Below are 23,093 nucleotides of genomic sequence, written 5' to 3' on the forward strand. Positions count from 1 at the left end.
ATAAAGTAAACTTCCTAAACTACAATAAACTGTATATAATTCTAGACAGTATATATCAAAGACAAAAGAGTTCAAATTTCAACTCTCAAAAAAGTAAGAGATTTGGTAAACACCAATATCAGATTGTTTTCTTATGATGTTTGTTGGAGGTATCGCAGAGAGGTGTGATACCTTATTATAGTAAATTATCAGTGGTTTTATAATGAATGCCATTATCAAAGTTTTCATTTTCCAACCCGTTATATTTCTATTATCAAGAACAATATGCATTAGAGCTATTGTTAAACTAACCCTTTGACAAAAATGTCAAAAATAACAGCTTTTATGTTTAAAAACTGATAATTAAAAAAAATAGCTTACTGATCTGTGTCTATAACACTGAAAGAGTCTATGAAAGGAAAGTTGGTCTGTATTGCCTCAAACTCTTCTTGGGAGATAGCACTGTCTCGATCAATGTCATATGTTCCAAAATTGCCTGAGGAAAAAAAAAAAAGTGCAAATCAGTAACTGCTACACAAGTTGCTGTTTCAATACATTTTTCAAACAACTAAACCACACTTAGAAGAAAATTTTCTGAACAATTATGTTTATCTATAAAAAATTAGCAGAAAACATTTTTGTTATTCAAAATACCAGCAGTTAGAGGTACAAAATTAAGGCTTAAAATACAACAGTATCTAAGGATATCACTCAAAATTCCTCAACTACACCTGTGACAATCCAAGGATAAATAAAGCACACATTTGCCTGTTCTTTTCAATAGTTGTAGATTCAAGAACCAAGTATGTGGAAGAGGAGGTGCAGTGAGTTGATACAAGTGAAAACAAAGATTATTAGTTTCAAGATGAAATTAAAAATAAACACTTTAGTAACTGAAGAAAGCAGTAGAATTACACATTTGCTGATTAATGAAAATACAGGATAATTGAGTTGTGGTTTAGAGTTAAAACATAAGTTGAGAAAATAAATGTATTTAAATGGAGAGAATAATTAAAGAGAAAATTTTACTTAATAAAATGAATGAACTAAAAAGTAAAATTCACATTTATTTCTAAGAAAATAATTACAACATTTTACAGTGGGGCTTGGTTCCTTACAAAAAACACACATTTTAAAATTTCGTTTACAATTCAGCTCCCCTATGTAGCTGACAAATCAGAAAATTGGATAACCAGTATCCAGGAAGATCTCTAATCCATGTAATAGTTGTAGAGAAATCCCATAAATGTAAGATAAAGAAAGATATAATAATATTAACCCATAAAACAGTAGATGTTTACATGACTGAACCCTCCTACAGAAAGGCAACATCAGGCTGAATTTACAACACAACCTTGACTGAATTTTGTATGACCAAAATTAGAATTTGAAAGTCTTTGAAATTTATAAATATGAAATACCTACTACAAGAGAGTCAGATGTACCACATATACTTTAACTTCATATCACGGATTTGGCCATTCTTGTAGCTATTACCAAAAACCAAAATGTGTATAAATTCAATAAGACCACGCATATGGAAAAGCAATCGGGAAAATTTAATGCTGACATCAGGAGATACTTTACACACCAAACAGCTTTGCTAAAGATAACGTATTCAGCTATACAAGTACATTAATCCATGTGACAATTTGTAAAATATACCAATGTTGGATATAATTAAGGAAATACTCTAATCACAATTATTATTTAACCAGCATGATAGTTTGACCACATTTCTGTCAAAATTTGGTTAGAAATGAGTGAGGTTCAAGCCTTAGTTACTATTATAAACTACTAGGAAGAAGTTCAATAACATTTTTATCAGACTGCAAGAGAAAAGTAAAGCTCAGCTCAACTGAAAGGAAAGTCATAATCATCAGTAAGTAAACTGGATAATAAGAACATAACTATTGTACAACTGGTGAATCATACCTTATCCTTTATTATGTGATATAAAGGGAAACTCAAATGTAACTGCAGAACTCTACAACAATTGAAGACTTTTGTAAATTTGACATTATGAACCAAGAGTGACTAGGCAAGTAAGCATAAATGTAAACGTTCCAATGCCACAGATACTAACTGATCTCATTAAAATAGTTCTGTATATCATCTTCGATGAATTCATTAGCCACATTGTGAGGCATCCCACACCAAAAAGAACTAGTCTAGTCCAGTAAAGTCACACTTACTGTATTTTTGCATGATTAAATTAGGAAAGAAAATAAAAAAAGCTGCTGCTAAACCAAGTCGATTAGTTAGTATACATTGTAAGCCAAGGCAAGATAGCATATGTAGTCAGCCAAGCTGAGCTAGTTATCATGCGTAGTTGACCAAACCAAGTTTGCATCTGTAGTCATCCAAGCTGAGATGGTTAGCATATTTAATCAGCCAAACTGAGCTAGTCAGCACATGTAGTCTGCCAAGCTAAATTATTCAATATATGTAGTCAGCCAAGGTGAGTTAATTAGTATAAGCAGTTATACAAACCAAGTTGACATTTATAGTCATCCAAGCTGAGTTGATTAGCATATGTAATCAGCAAATTGAGCTAGTTAGAATATGTGGTCTGCCAAGCTGAGTTAGTCAGCATATGCAGTCATTAATGCTGAGTTAGCATTTGTAGTCAGCATATACAGTCAGACAAGCTAAGTTAGCGTGTTTAGTTAGCCAAGTTACAAGCATATCTAGTTAATCACGCTGAGCTAGTTAGCCAGGAGTTAGTGTCCAGTCTTAAACTACAGCACTCTCCAATATTAATTAAGCTTTATTTCTTTGTACATTTCTGTTTTAATATACTAGAGCCTTAAACTTACATTAAAGGACTAACATAACCAAGAAGTTAAATAACATAGTTAATCTTTAATTGAGATTATGTATTAATAATTTAACAATAATTGTAGTTACTACCATTATAATCTTAAAATGTGAATGAAATTCTCGAAGAATAAAACCAAATCTATTTTTTCTGGGAATTATGACTGTCTCCTAACTTCTCATATAAGCTACCTTGAATTCGTGACCTACAAAAAAAATTAATGACAACACCTTTCTGGTATTTTAAACAAATGCTATTTCTAACTGGTTTGTTACTAAACAATAACTTACATGTTGCAGACATGTCCAAGTATCTAAAGTTATCAGTATCGTCAGTATTACTGATATTGTTCTTAATATTTTTTGTTCAAGTAACTGATGTATTCAGAAATATCAAAGTTATTTTACTTCAAAACATAAAAATATCAAATCCGCTTTAAAGAACGCACTATTAAAGGTCTTCAAAAAAAAGAAAAATTAGTTAACATGACACCAATTGTTCCAACTATACATAAACTATGTTATGGTGAAAAAATGAAGACAATGAATATGGTATATAAATCAACAACCTGTCACTATATATGTAGTAATGAACAATTATTTCTTAGCATTGATTTTCATATACACTTTCAGGATAACTGGCATTTTACACAATATTAGGAGAGATTACACTGAATTTATAATTTTCCTGAATGAAAATATATTTCTGATATTTATTTCCCTCTCTTCACAAAATTAGCTTTTCTTATTTTGTGCTGCCTTCTATTTGCAAACATTTTGAATGCATGCCACAAGCCTTCACCATTCCTCTGTTGGAATCCATAGTTCAGCATTTCTCTCACTGTTGGACAATAACCTGTTCTCCTAAAAAATTCCCACAGGGTGTTGTGAAGAGCTTCAGACAGAAAGGGGATTAATAGAATGAATGTCAGATGAAGACCAAGGCGGGAAAATGGGACATAGGTAGGTTGAACAGGACAAATGTGACCCATTAAATAGTAAACCAGCAAAAAATGCACAACAAACATGGGTAAATCACACACTCTCAAACAAAGCTGAAATTAAATCAATGAAATTCAACTAAGGTAAATAAAGTTAAACCACTTCTAGGGTAATCAGAGTGGTGCATGGTGGGAGTCGCATGCAGTTCACAATAGAGTCCTCTCCAATTGGTGGAGACGTAACACATGAAGATTTGCATGAGAGACGTGTTGAAACTTTCAAGTTTAATAGAGGGATGATTAAGACTTGTAACATTTGTTCAAAACGTTTGCAAATAGAGGGCAGCACAAAATAAGAAGAGTTAATCTTGTGAGTAGAGGGGAGCACCATATTGGATTTAAATATTATCAGTGCTCTATTATAGTATTTAAAGATTCTTTTATAATACAATATCTTGTATTCATAAAATCTACAAGAGCTAAAAGTCATCCTCCTATAAATTTCTTTAGGATGAAGATTGTTCTAATTAATAGATTAATCAATATAATGTCATTTTAATTGTTCATACAAAGTTGGTAAGTGCTAAATGAAGAATCTTTCAATTGAAGAAAATACACAGTTAAAAACAAAACAAGTTTTATTGTTAGTAAACTGATATTTTTTTAGTTTTATATCAATAACAGCAAAAATCTGGAATATATTCAACAAAATTTGAAAACACAAAATATGTAATTCAATTTTAATCACTAAAGAGTATTTAAGTGACAAACCAGACTTAAACAACATAATTCAGGAGTAAATATTAACTGTTCAATGTTTCATTAGTGATACTCATATTTTTCACAAAGTATCCACAACAACAACTTTGTCATATGACAAATAATAATAACATAATACAACGGGTAGTTTTGTTGAGACTGTTTTGTGATAAAAGCTTTTGCAAATGATAAGAAAATGGCAAAATCACTCACTCCTGTCATACCTTTTGTTGAAATATATAAGACACTGAAGAACAAACAGTACATTTACAAGTATCAAAACATAAAGCACATTAAAAATAATATTTATAAGCAACAAATTTCAATTGTGACGAAGCATGAGAACAATTTAGCCCCTCAAGTATAAGACAGACTGTTAATACCATTATTATTTAGTTTACAACATAATATTTCTACAAATATATTATCTATGTAATAATCACCTGCCTCAAGTTTTTATAATACTACTTTTAATCTTATTTGGAAACAATTAATATGTTTGATTAGCAACAATAAACAAACCTTTACAATAGAATGAATGTGCTTGGCCATAGTTTCTGGGTCTGGTGATGAATCCACACCAGCAAGCCATTCTGCAAATACCCCTGGTTTTGTAGGTGAAGATTGAGGCTAAGAAATTTGTAATTATCAGTGAAAGTTCTAAACGATAAAAAATATGAAACAATTAAACTGAGTTGCAAGATTTTTTTTGAGGAGGGAGCATTATAGGGGAGATTGTAGGAACTGTAGGATGCCTCAAGTAAACATTAGATAAAAAGTCATAAGGAACAAATAGATCCTGTTTAGTTCCTATTTGGTCTTTTTTTTAATGAAACAATTTTGAAATACTTGTTTCATTTTATTTTACCAGTATAATAAAAATATTCCATTTAAAAAAATTAACATATGATCAAAACATTTATTTCAAGTTCCAGATATAGACCTCAATTCATTACATCACAATTCAATAAATGTTTTAACTCTATCTCTATGTAATTTCAGTACATATCTAAATACTCACTGAAGATGGATTACGAGGCTCCCTGGTGAGTGATAGTTCATAAATTTCATCTTCTGTACAGGTTACATCCAAAGAAAGCTGAAAGGAAATATTCAAAAGATATTAGATGTGAAGAAAAAGAAACCAGCAAATAAAAACACCTTCATGACCAACTGTTTTGCTATGTTTAGTTCATTATTATTCAATAGAGTGCAGTCATGTATTGGTACTTTACACTGTGGTTAGTACTCATCCAATTAGAAATCCACATCAGTGTAAGACCTATGAAAGTACAAGTAGTCATACTATACTGGTGTGATTCCAGTCATAGCTCCCAGGATACCGTATGATAAATCATGCAGAAGACTGAAACTTTTAAAAAGTGATACTTGCTTTCTCAAAGCATGTTTTACAAGATGGGCAATATCAAGTAATGATATTATCAACAACCTTGCAGTAAATACAGACATCAATACTACCTTGGGAACAGCAAGGTATATGTTACCAAAAAGTGGTCTCAATAAGTATGTAAATGAGTGATACCTACTTCTGAGAACAGATAACCAAACCAACATGTTGAAATGGGTATTGTATCATAAACAGTGGAATAAGCATGCAAGAAATTTGCTATTTACAGATACATCCAAATTTGAATTACTTGGCAATAATGAATGGCTACTTAATAGTGAAGAGAAGAATGGTATCATATTCAATGTGCAACATCTACAGTGAAACATGGTAGGTGATCAGTACAAGTTTAGAATTGCATCTTAGTTAATGATAACAGTGATCTACACAAAAGAGATGGTGCTCCTATTGCTCATAAATACATGCAGGTTCTTATTAACCCTTTCACATTGGGTCAAAGGTTATGTCATTGTGTTTGTTGACTTGAAATCAAAATTTTATTGAACTACTATTTCATTAATTTATATCAACAAATTTGGAATCAAATTGTAGACTACAATTCAAATTTTAATATTATACATGAGTTAATATTTTAATTTGAAAATAAATAGCAAGAGAACACACTTAAGTATAATCAGTGATGTCGAGAAAACCCCCTTGTAGAGAAATATATATGCAAAAACAGCTAGTTTGGGTTGAGAAAATATTTTACGAGAAGAGCGAACAATGTTTCGACCTTCTTCGGTCATCGTCCTTTGTGAACCTGAAAATGGAAAGAGGAAAACAGGTCCACTGTGTTTAATTTAGTACGTAAGCCATATTTGTGAACCTTTGTGAACCTGACGATGACCGAAGAAGGTCGAAACGTTGTTCGCTCTTCTACGTAAAATATTTTCTCAACCCAAACGAGCCGTTTTTGCATATATACACTTAAGTATAGATTTTAGTGAGTCACGTGGTATGTTGAATTGCAGCATTGTTTAAAATTAGATGTTTGTGATGTCAAAACACTAAGTCTATAACTTCATACAAATTAAGAACTCAAACTATTAATATTTACAAGCTAGAATATCAAATAAGAACCTCATATTTTTAATTTGATGAAATATGGCTTACGTACTAAATTAAACACAGTGGACCTGTTTGCCTCTTTCCATTTTCGGAAACGGTCCCTCATATAAGATTTCTTCAATATAAAACATATGAATAATCAGTTGACAGCTTTAGAATGTCCCCTAGTGGTTTATTTTAGCCAATTTAATTTGTGAAAAAGCTACCACTTTCTTCTGAACCAAGATTTTTAAGAAGGTAGGTTGTGTCTTTAGTCTCCTTGAAGTTTCATATTTTTTAGACCTAACAAATATATGTACAGGACAGTAATAAGCTCAATAAATTAGAGTGAAATTCTATGATGTCAATAGAGTTATTTATGATTTTTTTTTTGCTATTTCAACTGTATATATAAAACCTAAAATATTTTGTTTGGTATCTTTCACGTGCAACTTTTTATAAAAGGCTTAGCAACCCATGTCTAGCAGTAACCTAATTCAGAGGACATAGTGAGAAAAGATGATTGTTTGCTTTACTTCTTGTTCTATATTTTAAGAAAAATAAATTTAATAATTTATTTCTAAATAGCAATAATCAATATACTTATATAATAATTAAAACGTGACTGTATATTTCAAAATACTAGTCCACTAAAACACAGCCAAGACAGAAAAGACTAAAAGTCAGTTTTATATTACTGGATATGTGCCATAAGTGCATGTGCACAGCTACAATACAAGTTATGTAATGTTGGCTGGGTATGAATGGAAGGTCAATATAATAAAAAATAATAAATATAAAACATTATGAAACTTAAACTAATTAGACTAAACATTTGTATTTTCATGTCATATATGTGGTCACTCTAGCAGGAGCACAGAATAATTCGTATTTATTTCCTAATTTTTTTATAATGGTAATGAGGTTGTTCAAGTGATAGATCCCATGTAGTTATAGAAAATAACATAAAATATGAAGTCTAACTGAAAACAAATGTTGATATGTATTTAGGAGGTTTTAAACATTACACAAATAATACCTGAGATTTTTGGGACAAAGAATAGGTTTTTTCAATCATAACATAAAATCACTTTGCACTCAGACTAGTAAGGAAACAGACTTAATATTTTTTACAAACAAATCTTTAATAAAAAACCTTATTTTTTGTGAAGAAAATACTTGTAATTTTTACTAAAAGTCTACCTAATTTTGTGAAGATACACATGCTATATCACAAGTAATAGTGCAAATAATTAACATGTGCAAATGTGTAAATGAACTCATGTGAATTACACTGAGCCAATCATGAAAGGGTTATTTGTCATGCCATTCCCTCAAAACGTGATGCACTAAGGGAGGATTCATCTTGTAGCATGAAAATGACCCCAAACATAGAACTAATCTATAAAACAATATCATGCCAGTAGAAAGACTGATCAAGTATTCACAATTATGACTTGACCTGAACAAAGTTCTTATATTAAGGTTCTTAATGTTGTAAAACTGAAAAATTCAAAAGGTGACTACCATTAAATTCACAATCTACTTGCAATTACTCTGTTGGTTATGCAAGACTATTTAGTGTAAGAATTGTTATTTTGTTCACTTAGTGATCTAATATTTAATGATTATTCAGTATTCATAATAAGAGTTAAAAGTAGTTATTTTAAAAGCAATATTTATGACAAATCTAGTTATGTAGTTCGGTAACTCTTACATTATGTGTGTAATTCAATTGTTATAAACTGATGTCACATTACTTGTAGTTTATATATATATATAACCAAATGAGCAAAAAACAAGTAAAATCAGAAAACTTAGTGGAAGAGAACTTGGACTGCACGATTGTTAGTTTAGCTGTAATGGGTGATATTTTAAAGTGATTTTCACAGATTAGCAGAGACAAGAATAATAATTTGTCTTGTAAAAGAGTGTTCTAAAATAACTTAACCTGTCTGTGTGACTTTGATGAAAAGGAGGGAATTATTTTAAGTTCTAGTTAGAACTGTGGTAACCCACAGGGTAACATAAGTGCATTTATGCATATTTTATAGTAAGAAACAGAGTAGAGAAAAATAGTTCATCTTGTCAGTTGGATTCTAAAATAATTCAGTCAGTCTGTGTGGATGTTTTTTACCAGAAAAGGGAATTATGTTGAATTTTACATACAACTGTGATATCACTCAGAGCTGTCTTCATCCTGGTTTGCCCTCTAAACATTGCTAAAAAATTTGCTACAGTGCACCTGTCTTTATATCCCATCTATTTTTTTATCATTTCAAAACATGTTCTGATCATGTGACTATCCTCCACCAATCATACTGTACCATCTATACTGATGCAGCTAGTTTCCTCTTTGATTTTAAAACAACCATCATTTTTGAGAATTGGCAGACACAAACCATAAACATTGGCATCTCAGTTTGGAGGAAGGGTGGGAACTGGGTAAAAGGAGGTAAGTACTTGTTAGAAATATGTTTTTTTGAATAAGAAACTGTTAACTTTCAAACCAGTACTACCACCTCTCACCCAAAGTTAGAATCCCATATTGCCAAATGGAAGGGTCAATGAAAGTGCATCAATCTCAAACCAAGTAGGAAACAGCCTTGCTAAATATGAAAAAGCACACTAGTGGGGTACAACACTTCTAAAACTGTATGTTCTTTACAAAGCAATCAATACTGTATACAACTGGGGCAAAACTGAATCGACAGACACAACTGAAGTTGACAAAGAGCACTGAATCAGTGTTGGGAGTGCTGGGTAACTATAAGTCAGTAAGGTGCTGATAAGCATGGAAAGGCTCACGTGTATGCAACTACCTTTCCTTAAATGCACGTGCCAAGAGAAGTGCCTGGATGAACCAAATTTTGTACAATATGATGTAGCCCGATGCCTTGTATAAGATATAGGGATCAACAAGTGCTGTCCACCCAGGCAAAAGCATCAATGGGAAACAACTTGGAAAAGCACCTTGTATAAAATATAGGTATCAACAAGTGTGGTCTCCCTTGGTATGGTAAGCAACTTGGGTTATGTTGGATTAGCTCAAGTGAGGTCCACCAGGGTAAAAAAACATACATTTGAACCACTTTGGATAAGAAGTATATGATTAACAAGCACAGTCTGCCTGGACAAAAACATCCAGGGAAAGCATTTTGGATACAGAATATATTATTGTGTAATTCGCTGTTTAGTACTGTAATTATTATAGCAATTACAGTGCTATTCTTGATGAGTGGGTATACATGCGGCATTTATTTTATTTAAAAAAAAAACTAAACTCAAGAAGAAACCTCCAGTCCACCACCAAAGAGAAAAACTGGACAAGAATAGCTATGTAAGCATCATAATGTACAGTATCAGAATTTTACTTTTGTTGTTGATTATTTTTTGACATCAATAAATTATTACATAGAGTGAATTTACAAGGAAATAAAAATACTGGTAGCCCAATTCCAGTCAATAGCAAGATTATCCTTCAAAAAAATGTTCTGTGGAATTCATTCAGAAAGGTTAACAAACTTGAGAATATTGATGAGGAAGAGTTATTCATTAAGGCTTACTTCAAGAAACGGTTAAGAAATATTTTTCCCTAAACTTACCCTCAGTGTATTGAGTAAGTCTATGTTAACGTTGAATGGAAGTCTAGAGTTTTGCAATTCCCACAGCTCCTTGAAAATTAATGAAAGTTGTGCCATTTTGCGGAAATTTATCAAACCTTCTTTATCAGCATCCGGTAAAGCCACATTAAGAGATATTAGGTCTTTCATATGAACTGCACTATAAAACAAGAGAAATAAATTTTAAATACATATAATAAAGATCAGCAACTTATATAAATCTTAACATTTTGTTTTGTACATAAAGAAAGTGGTGATGCTGGATAGGTATATATTTAATTTTCAAGAATAAATGACATTTTCTGGTATCTTTAATTCACTCAAAAATATATGATAGTGAAGTAACCTTATGATAAACTAATATAAACATAAGTGAAATTAAATAATTACATCCCATTGAAGCCAAATAAGTAAAAATCATGAGAAAGGACTGCATTAAAAACAGCAAATCCCAACCTCTAGTTAATTATATTATAACCATAAATTTTTAAGCCATAAACAAAACACATTAAAATTAAACAAACTAGGCTGTATATTTTTAAAAAAGATCCCAGAGTACAAGATACAATGCGAGATTATAAATGTATCCTAGGTTTTGGAGGTGACTGAAGAAGTAGGATCCACATTGCAGTGAGGACACACTGTTTATCAGTCTTAACTTCCATTTGCCATTCTCACATAAAGAAATAAAATAAAGGAATAATAATAGAAATTAAAATAATAGATATAGAAACAGAAATTAGGAAAGTGAGATGTGGGTGCTCAAGCCCATAACATCCCATATCTATATCATCTTTCAATGCCTGCAGATAGCTGTGGGAAGGTGACTGCTCTCCAAAGTAAAGAAGAAGAAAAAATAATAAAAATACCTTACATTAGAAAGCAGCATTTTTTATTTTTGTTTTGGCTGGTTTTTGGTTATCACAAACATATATGTATATATATCAATAGATATCCTTTATCAAAATGTACAGAATTAACAAGGTCTAACTCAGACTGTAAGCTAAAATAACCAAGTTATATGCTTTATAATGACACCCCCAATAATCCTGTAGGAGAACAGTACTTACAGAATAGGTAAGGAAACAACCTTTACAATCATTCAGTGCACGACGGTAATTTGTAAAGTTTGGAGCAGAAGACAGCAGCTCAGTAAACTCTGATAACATTTTTTGGAGTCAGGAGGAACACATGCTTTGGTTCGAGATAACCTAGCTAATGCACTGTGGTTAAGACCTCCAACCACTGCCATCAATGTATTGAAGTTCTTGGATTCATAAAGTCTCTGAAATAAATGTATGTATGGATGCACATATTTGTGTGTGTCCATATATAAAAGAGATACGTTACACTAAAGTTGAAAAATGTCAAATCACTCTGAACTTGAATTCTGGCAGTTACTTTCATCACAATGATGTTTAACTTAGAAATATGCTTTCCCTTGAGTATCACAAAAGTTATACGAAGTAGCCTTAAACACATTTATCTATTAACTACTAACGTTGGGCCTATTTGTCCTCAATAATTTTATTTTTTAAATAACTAGTATTTGTGATTTATTTATAAAAGAAAATATTGTATGTTGGTAGTTTAAGCTCATTGTCTAAATAAAAAATAATATTGGGCATGATAATGTTTCCAAATTAACTAATAAAAAAAGTTTACAAATGAGTCAATGAAAAATTAAAAAACAAAAAAGAATATAGTGTAAAAGTGAAGTAAAACAGTGATTTGATTATGAAAATCTGCTTATACATTTCTACTAAGAAGTACACTTTAGGATGTTTAGTTTTAGAAGATAAAGTTATCATCATCGTGAACAAGTAACTGCACAGTATACATCTCAATGGATGTTAAACATTTTCTGTGTGTTGTGTTATTTGGAAGAAGAATGAAGTAGTATATTAAAATTAGTGAATAACAAAACAATATTTCACTATAACCTATATGAGAATGTTATTACATTTTAAAGTAATAGTGAATGTTACTGTGTTCAGCTAAACTGTTGATAACAAAAGCCTATACATGTCTTACAACATCAAATTTAATGCTGTATTAATGACTCACCTTGGCAACAGCTACAAACTTTACAATCACGTCAGCACGCTGCTGTGGCAGAGACTTGCTTAAAACCATGCATTGAATCCACTTGGAGATATCGTTACATAAAGATATGGCTCGTTCTAGTTTAGGGTTATCCTGCAGTGTTCCCTTCACTGCTGAAGTCTTGATGTCCATAAACTTCCCAATTTAGAAAAAAAAAAGAGGTCTCATTGTAATATTTTGTCAGTATAGTGCAATGTAGTACTTTAAAGTGAAGTCATCTTAAATAATTTTTAATAAAGTAAAACTCATCCTCTCTGTTTTTTATTCACAGATTTACAAAGGGAAAATTTACTTTCATATCAATTTATATAATTTACATTACAGAATTTCTGATGGTGTTTGACACAATCAAAGAACACTTATGTTTTAAGAAATTATACAATACTTCAGCAAAGACTTACTGTTATCCTGCTCATCATCTTGTGTTCTAAACATGTCAAATGATCCGCTAACTCGGCAGGTTCAAGATGATCAAATACTAATGACACTTTTTTCTTGGTGTGCTTGCAGAAGGATTTCTTACAGACACACTTCTTGCCCAGTGGTAAGATGGACTGTAAGACATTTAACGATCACAATTGTAAGAAAACATTGCACTGTTTTTTAAGTAATTGTGTACTTTTAAATAATTCTTTCAATTATTTCATCAAGATATAAAACAAATAAATCTAAAAATTATGTGACAGTCTTTCAGGTTCTTATAATGAAAAATACAGAAAGGAACGGTTAGTTACACATGTACTTACACTTTGGAGACATCCACTAAATCTCCCAAGGCACTGTAACCTCTGTCTCGTATAGACTGCTGAAAGTCCAGCAACAGTTGAGTAACTTCATTATTTAGGTCAAAATGAATTGGAAATGACCGTATCCAAAACCTATAATTTTATGAATAAAAACACAACATATTTCATCTAATATTTTGCAATTGATAAGTATTTTAAATTATTTGATAACATTTAGATTAATTAAGTTGTGCAGTTGAGATGTTATAATATTCTTTTTACTGAGAATCCGTACTGGTTCAGTAAAGAAAGATTTGTTAAAACAGTCTTATCTAAGATCTTGTGATGCATGTGCAATAAGTCATGAGGAAGGTGGGAAAGTAAAAAATTATCAAATAGTTGATATGTGCACTGCACTGGATCAATGACATTCAGGACTTTTGAGTCACATGGTTGTTAATACATTAGAGCAAAACAACAAGGAAAAACTATCAGTATCTGATCTGCTTTACTATGTCAAGAAACATGATTTTACTCTAATTTGCATGCTTCGATACTGGTACACTTAATAAAATTAAAATCCATGTAACTAAAGAAATTGGAAACAAAAAAGCATTAGTGAAACTAGAAATTTTCTCATTTAATTTGATAATATTGACTGAAATAAAAAGCAAATGACAGAAAAACCATAACCCAATATTTACTGAGTATAATTTTCTGCTGTAGTAGTGGTGTACACCACATATTTTAGAAAAAAATTCAAATGTGGCAGTCATAGACATTTGATATGCTTGGGAATAACAATTATAATATCAAGTATTGCATTTTACAGAGCATTGTACATGGTTTTGACAGAAGTCAATTATGAATGACAATGTTACAATCTCCCAGTTCTCATCAAATAAAAAACCAAAAATGTATTGGGGAGGTCTGGAATTACATCAGTGTTAGATATTATAATTACTGTTAACACTGCACTTTTTCAAATGCTACAAAATGCCAGAAATAGCAAGCAAGGAAAAATTACCTGCCTGCTACCTACAGTCAATTTAACCAACAACAAGCAATTTTAGGTGCAACCTGAGTTATACACCCTGTGTATTTGCTACTGAAATTAATTAGTGTCATATCAATTTTGCCCCCACTAGTACAGCGGTATGTCTCGGATTTACAATGCTAAAATCAGGGTTCGATTCCCCTTGGTGGGCTGAGCAGATAGCCCTTTGTGGCTTTGCTATACGAAAACACACACATACATATCAATTTTAATAAAACATTTTTTTGAATAGAGAGACTCCATGTATAAATATCACTTAACAGCTAGGTAAGATCAACTACATACACACAGAAAGGTTTTATTAAAAGAAACAATATTTGAATACCACTAAATACAAAGTGATATACAAACAACTATGTAAAACATAAAATATTACTTAACAGTCTCTTATTTATGTGATAAGTTATTTTCACTGGAGATGACAAATTATATTAATAATTGTAACTTTTTTTAGAATATGGTATACAGTGTTTCATATATTGTACAATAAAAGTGTTCCATATGCTTTCTATCATTTTCAACCAACATATCAAGCTTATTCCTAAACAAGGCTACTGAACCATCATCTGTTTTCTACAGTGTTCATTGCTTCTCATAACAACCTGTATACTGCCACACACTTTATTTAGTTCTCTTAGCTTTTTTGATAGAAAACAAGAGAAGAAAAAGAAATAAAACGTATCATCTCATATAAATCCTCTGCCAGTTGTATTGATTTTCTAATGAAAAAAGGCTAGTACAGAGGCATGAGACTAAAGGTAGAAACAGTAATGCAGACATGAACATTTTTCTTTGGTGTACAAGTTATGCCAGTTAGACTGAGGAATAAAGATTTCACTTTGAAGTTTGTATTGTTAATATATTATAGTTGGGGAAGACAATAACAAGCAACTAACTGAATTTTTTTAATGGTTACTTCTTATCAAGAAATGACAGCACTTGGTAAAACTGATTAATTCAATGTATAAGAAGAAAATACAATACACTGACCTTGGTGGCATAAGAAAAGAATATACTGTATCATTTAGTGTTTAATGGCCCTAAAATTTATGGTTTAATGCATTGCCCGTCAGCTCCTGAGAAGTTATCTGATAAAATGTTTAAGGAGCTCTTTGACTGAATTCTGCATTATTGTCATTTATGTTTTCCCCATTCATTCAATGGTTTAAATTAAACTCTCATTTTATAAAAACAGGTTAATCAATTTATGAATTTATGGCTGAATCAAGAAACATATAATGATTTTAGGGGAACTTTATGGAAGTAATACTTTGTGATATGTATGCAGGAATAATGTGTATAGGATGATAAAATTCAGCAAAGGTTGTTATTAGAGTTACCTTGAATTTAAAATAAAACTATGGATATAACACAAGTGATGGATCTAGTGGAAATAAATGCTACTGACATTCAATCAAATCTGAAAGTCACGTTATATGAAAAATGGTTTTGAGGTAGTGTTCAGAATTAAGAACTATAATTCCTTCTTGTCTGGCAGGCATATTTCAAGTGATCATCCATCAGCTAAACGAAGTCCTCACAATTTCTTCATCCAAAATATTGAGGTGGATTCTGACATCTGGCACGCATAATTACTCATCTAAATATAAGCCAAGCAAGAATATTGTCATGCTGATGACATAAACCATTTTCCATTACAAACGATTCCAATACAAACTCTTATACCACAGGAAACAGTGCTATTATTAAAGTTTTAAAATGCTTCTCCTGTCACAGCTAAAGAAATTGATAAAATAAGATCCTATCTTATCCTGTGTTTGCCTCTTCATTACCAATAGATGGCTTAATGCAAAGGAATTCAAGGTTAAGTCATAATTTTCACATGAAATGGAACTGAATGTACAAGAATGAGTTAAACTGAAGGATAAGAAAGTTTTATCATCTAAGCCAAGTAGATCAAGACACTAGATACTGCTACATAAATCACATTTAAGAACACTGAGAATGAAACTTTTGGTCAAAGTTATAGTTATAATTGCATATGGATAGGAATATTGGTAAGGGATGTGTCACATGTTAATTAAGCTAATACTAATTAATACCAGTTTCACCCATGCATCCATGGGATCATTCAAGAGAACCATGTGTAAGAGTACATGTTGATCATGTTGCTCCATTCACAGAGCAAATGTTCCTAGGCACAACCAATGTGTATTAAAAATGGATGGATTTGTATTTAATTGTGAACAATACACCTGAAGGGACAATTAATAATTTTAAATATTGTTTGTTAATGGTGTGTTACTTATACTTTAACATTAAATAACTCTTATTCATTCATCAGTATTCTGCTGCAGGAATTTATGAGTACCGAGAAATTCACACACTTGATCTCTGCACATTATCATCCTGGACTGAATGGTTTGATAGAGAGATAAGTACAAACAATTGAAGACATCATGAAAAACTGCAAGGGGGTAATAAAAAAAACCTATGGATTCTGATTCCTCTTTAATTATTAACCTATATTCTACTTCTGGTTCCTCTTTAATTATTAACCTATATTCTACTACTGACACATTTTCTGCTGAATTTCTGATGGGTATAAAAATTGAAGATTCATCTTGTCTTACTTAAACTGGAGGTGTTGATGAAAGATTGCTCCACTTAGTTCAAAAAGCAATTATGACTCAAATGCAAAGGTCCAATATTTAAACAATGAAAATAAATTATATGCTTACAACTTTGGATTTTATCCATGATCGTTTTACAAAACAAATATTGATCAGGATAGTTCTTCATTTGTAATAAAACTAAGACAGTTGTAATGTCAGAAAGCATGCAGATTACCTGAAAATGTCAATGTCAGATACAAGTAATCAAGTATATTCCATAACATCACATTAGAAGATGAAATTAATGAAGTTATTCAGAATACTTAATACAGTTACACTAGTAGAGAAGAAATATGTCAATGTTTGCACTGAAAATACACTTCTAAGTAAAATTGATTTTCAAAACAATCATAAGAGGTATCAATGGAACAACCAGTACTGAGAGGTTTCTCCTACATCAAGAAGTCACCTAGTAGGCTGAACTTATAATCTTAAGTGATATTTGCCTCTGACTGTTTTGTTCAAATTGGTAAAAAATATATCTAAGCAAGTCATTTGCAGAGATATTTCTAGAATTCAATTACAGTGGATTAAAGTTGGAAAATCCTTTTGGGGTTATTAAACTTAAGGAAAATGCAGTGTAAAGTATTATATGCTGCAGAAACAGTTTTAGTACATAGGCCGGGTGAGGGAGAGTGGCAGAAAAGTGGTAATGGGGAGACAAACAATATTATTCTGTGTAAGTCAGGTCAGATTAGAATGAAGAATAAGATTAAGTTTGATTCTTGATGATGAGAAACCCATTTGAAGTACAAATATATCTCAGAATCGTTGGTATGGAAGGTCAAAGCATTGTTCTCTGCTTTATTAGTAAAAGTGTTAATACCTATACCAGCAGTTCTGAGATACAAGGTTACGTTTGTTTCCTGTTAAAGAGTTGTGATGGTAAATATAATACAAATAAGTAATGCTAGTTTAATGCAAGATGCAAAAAAAGCAAGTTAGGTACATTGTGTTCTATGGTTTTGAAACACATTGCACCTGAATAATACTTTTCAATCTCAATATGCCTCTATAATTAGTAGTTTTAAAATACCATTTTTTAATAAGTAAACCTTATTTACAATCACCCTGTATATTAGGATCAAATAATTTTTTCAGCTGTTTTAAATTTCGAAAGTGAACAGAATTTAATTTTTGATTAAGTTTCAAGATTTTAGCAGTAATATTCTTATTGAGTGCTGTATCGCTATTACATATTATCTGATCCTTTCCACTTTCTATTGTGTTTTACCAGTTTAAATATATGTTTCACTCACTAAAACATGTGAATAAGATTCATAAAACATTATACACGTAATAACAAGGAAAAATGAATAAACTTTACCTAAAAGCCTGACAAACTCTTGTGCGAAATTGATATACCCTACATCTATTAACATACTCCAAGGTGTGGGGACATGGAGGTCTACACCCATACAACTGTTCAGCCTTCCAGAACGTATGAATGGTTAAGGATATGTGACTTTTTTCTCTACTATTTATTTTATCCAAACTCAAAATATCATATTATTCTTTAACCAATAATAAAATTTACATTAACCTATAAACAGCTATTATAACATAAATATTTTTATTAGTTATTTCATCAAATAATGTTTATTTTTCCACATTTGCAGACTTAAGCATCTTGTGAAAATTATTAAAATTATGTTTTTGCATCTTAATCATTTCACTGTATATCCAAAATAATGTTCTTCAGAACTTCTGATTAATGGTTATTGCAACACCATTGTTTATTACCAAAAGCACTTTTGGACTTAAAATACTGCAGTAATGTGCACAGAACATTAAAATAGAATGGGCTCAAGAGAGAACAGAGCATTTTTCAAGTATTGTAAGACAAACTTTTTTAAGGGGTGGTGGAAATGAAATAGTAGCAAGTAAAAACTAAACAGATCATCTTTTATTCCTATTTCTCAAGTCAGTCCTTTAAATATTTTCACACTTAAAACTTTTAATAATTGTGGACATGCAGTATTATTATGTGAGAAACAGACACATCAAGGTATTACTAATACTTGACTACTGACAATTACCAATTATAAAATGTATACCATAATCTCATTAACTGTTTTGCCCCTTTAATAACCTGCTCTATCTATTATACAACTGTGTGTCCTGAAAATGTCCCTGGTGTATAGTTTCCATTGCAAAAGGGTCTGTCATAAGCCTACATATCTAAAACACACCACTTTACCCTACAAATTTCCATAGTCCATCAAGTGTATGAAGATTATGGTTCATCAGTGGTTGTTTTAACAATTCAGTATTGCAGTAATCCAAAGATCCTATACATGGCAACAGGGACAGTGTGAATCTGTATGGAAGAGCATGGATATACCATTTCATTGTCTAGCTACTTGAGGAATGCAATGGTTGAATGTGAAGTATGATTGGCCTCATTTACAGACTAAGATCCTTCTTGATTATGTTGCATACTTGCTCCCTATGTCATGTGACCATTGTACACTTTTTTCCTATCCAGAGTTCCATCTATAATAGTATGTCCTATGATCTGAACTTCTTGTTGTTAATGTAAAATTATACCTTGTAATATGACAATGCTAAAACTACTTGACAGTTTATGATATTGTGCTATATTAAGAAGGTTTCACAAACTAAAATTTGCATGAAACTAAAGATATCAGTTTTAACACTTAAAGGTTTCATAATTATACTGGACAACACCAGCAATTAATGCAATTTCAGGATATTTAAATACCTAATCAATTCTATAGAGATATAACACAATACAACTGAAATAGCATTTCTGAGACATTTATTATTGTAACTTATAAGATACAAAAAATATTTCTACTTAGAATTCTAGCTCATACAAAACTGCTAAAGGATATAAGTCAGTGAGATGTTTTGCAAGTTCCTTGGATGAAACAAACCACTGATGCATTAAAAGGAAAACATGTGGAAAATCATTGTTTTCTTCTTCTAGGCCACCTACTGGTACTGCAAAAAAATCAAATCAAATCACACTCAATCAAGTCTTGATTCAAACCATTTTTTCACTTTCATTGCTAATTTTCACATTACAATAGTGTATTAAAATAAGCTTTCTTTGTAATTTTGTGATGTTATATATTCAAGAATAAACTCATAGTTTCAAAAGATTTTCTCCACCAATCAGCAGTCTTTGTCTTAACTCATTTGTGTGACAGTACCATACTCTTTGCTACAGATGTTTTGATGAAGTTTGGGCGAGTGGAAATTAATTTTTTCCATGGAGAGGTAAATGCTCATTTTGAATTTCATCATAAAAGTAATACCAAAATGTAGATTTTAAACCCAATACATATTACTACCCGAGATCATCATAAGAAAAATGAAAGGGCACCATCATACAAAAGTATACAGAACATAGATAATGATGAAATTGCAAGATTATGCAAATAAAAGGATGTGAATGTTCTCCATCTACAACAAGACCCCATAACCAAAAACATCAACATGTGGTAAATATTATATTACAAAAAGAAAAAAAAGTATATCTCACACTAAAATTTCCCACCTTATGGATGAATTGGCTGAACTATTTAGTATGTGTGTTTTCTTATAGCAAAGCCACATTGGGCTATCTGCTGAGCCCACCGAGGGGAATCGAACCCCTTATTTTAGCATTGTAAATCCATAGACTAGCAGGGGGCAACTACTGAGTAAGTATAACAACTAAAAGTTTGCCATACTAACAGGGATTCTTTGGATAAAGAGGTGAGAAACTCTCCAAAAAATGTCTTGGTTTTTAATAAGACAATAATGAACAGTCTTAACCAAGCATAGTAGTTTGTTGAGACCAAAATCTACATATCCTAGTAGAAATAAAGAAAATGAAATACAAATTGAGCACTTTCTCAGACCACTCAGTTCCATAATTGAAAGAAACTGTCAGGGAATAAGTATAAATCATTCAAGGCAAAGAAAATTTTAAATAAAAAAGGACCATATATGGGAAAAGCAACATAATGTTTCAGCTTAGAATGGTGTGAACAAGTGATATTGAAGTATCCAAATGAAAGAAGACCAAAAGGGTTCAACGGAGCAGCATTCTTGAGTAGGTAGAAAGTCTCTGCCCAAAAACAGTTAAAAAAGTCTGCCAGTTGCTGAGTGGAAAGCAAAGGAAATGGCTGTTCTGAAACCACCAATAAAATATTTTTCCTTAGACCAATAAACTTTCAAGGTAGTATGAAAGCAAGTCTAAGTCAAAAGGCAAGCTAAATATGGCACATTTAAATGTGAAAATGACTTCCATAGTTGTCAAATAAAGAATGCCAGGGAAAATGATGAAGGTTTATGGCAGCTAACACCAAGGTTAAAGAGACCACTGTTGGGCAAATAGCATAACCTAGTACAGTGAATGATCCAGATTAACAGAAAAATCCATGTGCTCTCACAGTTTTGCAAAAACTTATGCAAGGAGAACAAACTTTCATATAAAAGACAATATCCTCAAGAGAGAAATAATATCTGGAGAATATCAAGGTAATGGCAAAATGAACAAGCTGTCCAAACCAAAAAATAAGAATATTTATGTATTAGGTTGAGGAATAATTTGTGAGCGTTTTTAAATAATTTCATTCAAGCATTACATGCAAGACTATACAATACTTCAATGCATGAACACATTACACCCAAAACATTTATTATGATACTTTATTTCATGTAATACCTAGGTATATACTATGCATTGTTTGAAACTAAATTGCAAGAAATTAAATGCGAAAAGCAGAAGGTGTCGAAAATGCTCGATTTTGTCCACTTGACATTCCATTTAATGAGCTGAAAATGAAAGCAAAAATTAAAGACATATGAAAATCAAATGCACCATCTATTAGAGCAAAAAATTATCTACCAAATGACATGAAATATTTTGCGAAAGCGTTTCATTTATGAATATATTTGTTTAACTTGAAAAAAACGCTCGTGAATTATTCCTCAACCCAATATTAGCTGAATCTAATATATTGACAAGAACAACTACTACAGAGATAATTATTTGAGTAGAGCAACGTGGAGACTTCAAAAAAAAGCTTATTCAACTGGTATATGTATTCAGGAAGCAGAAATTGTATGACAGCAGTCTTTAACTGAAGAAAATTTTATTACAGTTGCTCCTCTGATACAGGTCTGAAACCAATCATCCATATAGCAGTAAATAATCTTTGTGAACATGATGAAGTATCAAATAAGCACACAACCATTAAAAAGCAAGTAATAAAACAAAAGGAGCTCTTGTGGTATGCAGGCACAATTCACGTTTAATTCCCCTTTGTTTAAAACTCTGGATCAGCCACTTGTAGTATAACATACACTTTCTCATGGGAGAAAAGTATTTAAGGTTGAAATTACTATGTAAATATGGACTGTGATCTTTCCACTGGCATATCAGCTAATACACTATAGATTTAACCTTCTTTATTTTCAACAGCAATGACCAACGATCACATCGGAAACACACACACCAGAGGTAGATAGCATTGTTATTTTATGTATATGATCTGCATGTTTTCTCAGTCTTGAAAAGTTCTTCAAATTTCTAATGAATCTCACATTAATGGCAACAGTTCTAAGAATGTTTAACAGATTAGATCTCCAGTGAAAGCATTGTCTCTCATGTACTTGTCTTAATGTTGGTTGTTTTTATATATGGAATAAATGTTGTTTCTTTTTTGCTACACATTTTGTCATATCTTTTTCTTTGTTCAAATTTAAATAATTTAGACTTGCTCTATAAAACACCTTCTACTGAACATCTTCCTATTCTGTGGAAATTACTCTTAGGGAAAATCTGTGTACCTAAGATTACCACACTCTAAACATACACAGATATATATATATGGTTTGATTAAAAAGTTCTAAGACTTTTTCTGTTACAGGCACCTGTACAGAGGCAGTGAGCTTCACTGAGGTGTGTACAATGAACAAATAGTGTTCTATCCCATGAACAACCCATTTCTTCACACCATATACCCGTGTT

At 31.3% G+C, this 23,093-nt stretch overlaps 1 pseudogene across 1 annotated transcript in view; it reads right to left on the reverse strand.

Moving 5' to 3' along the window:
• Positions 1-356: 356 nt before the first annotated feature.
• Positions 357-23,093, reverse strand: part of LOC143254461 (ras guanyl-releasing protein 3-like) — a 28,494-nt pseudogene continuing 5,757 nt past the window's right edge. The window contains exons 3-13 of the transcript XR_013030202.1: positions 19,963-20,071; positions 18,432-18,545; positions 13,433-13,564; positions 13,088-13,240; positions 12,648-12,821; positions 11,619-11,865; positions 10,563-10,740; positions 5,521-5,598; positions 4,968-5,129; positions 3,602-3,854; positions 357-475 (exon numbers count right to left, since the gene is read on the reverse strand). The product of XR_013030202.1 is annotated as a ras guanyl-releasing protein 3-like (transcript). The remainder of the gene's footprint in view (positions 476-3,601; positions 3,855-4,967; positions 5,130-5,520; positions 5,599-10,562; positions 10,741-11,618; positions 11,866-12,647; positions 12,822-13,087; positions 13,241-13,432; positions 13,565-18,431; positions 18,546-19,962; positions 20,072-23,093) is intronic.

The sequence above is a fragment of the Tachypleus tridentatus genome, chromosome 6 (assembly GCF_004210375.1).
Source record: "Tachypleus tridentatus isolate NWPU-2018 chromosome 6, ASM421037v1, whole genome shotgun sequence".
Lineage (NCBI taxonomy): Eukaryota > Metazoa > Arthropoda > Merostomata > Xiphosura > Limulidae > Tachypleus > Tachypleus tridentatus.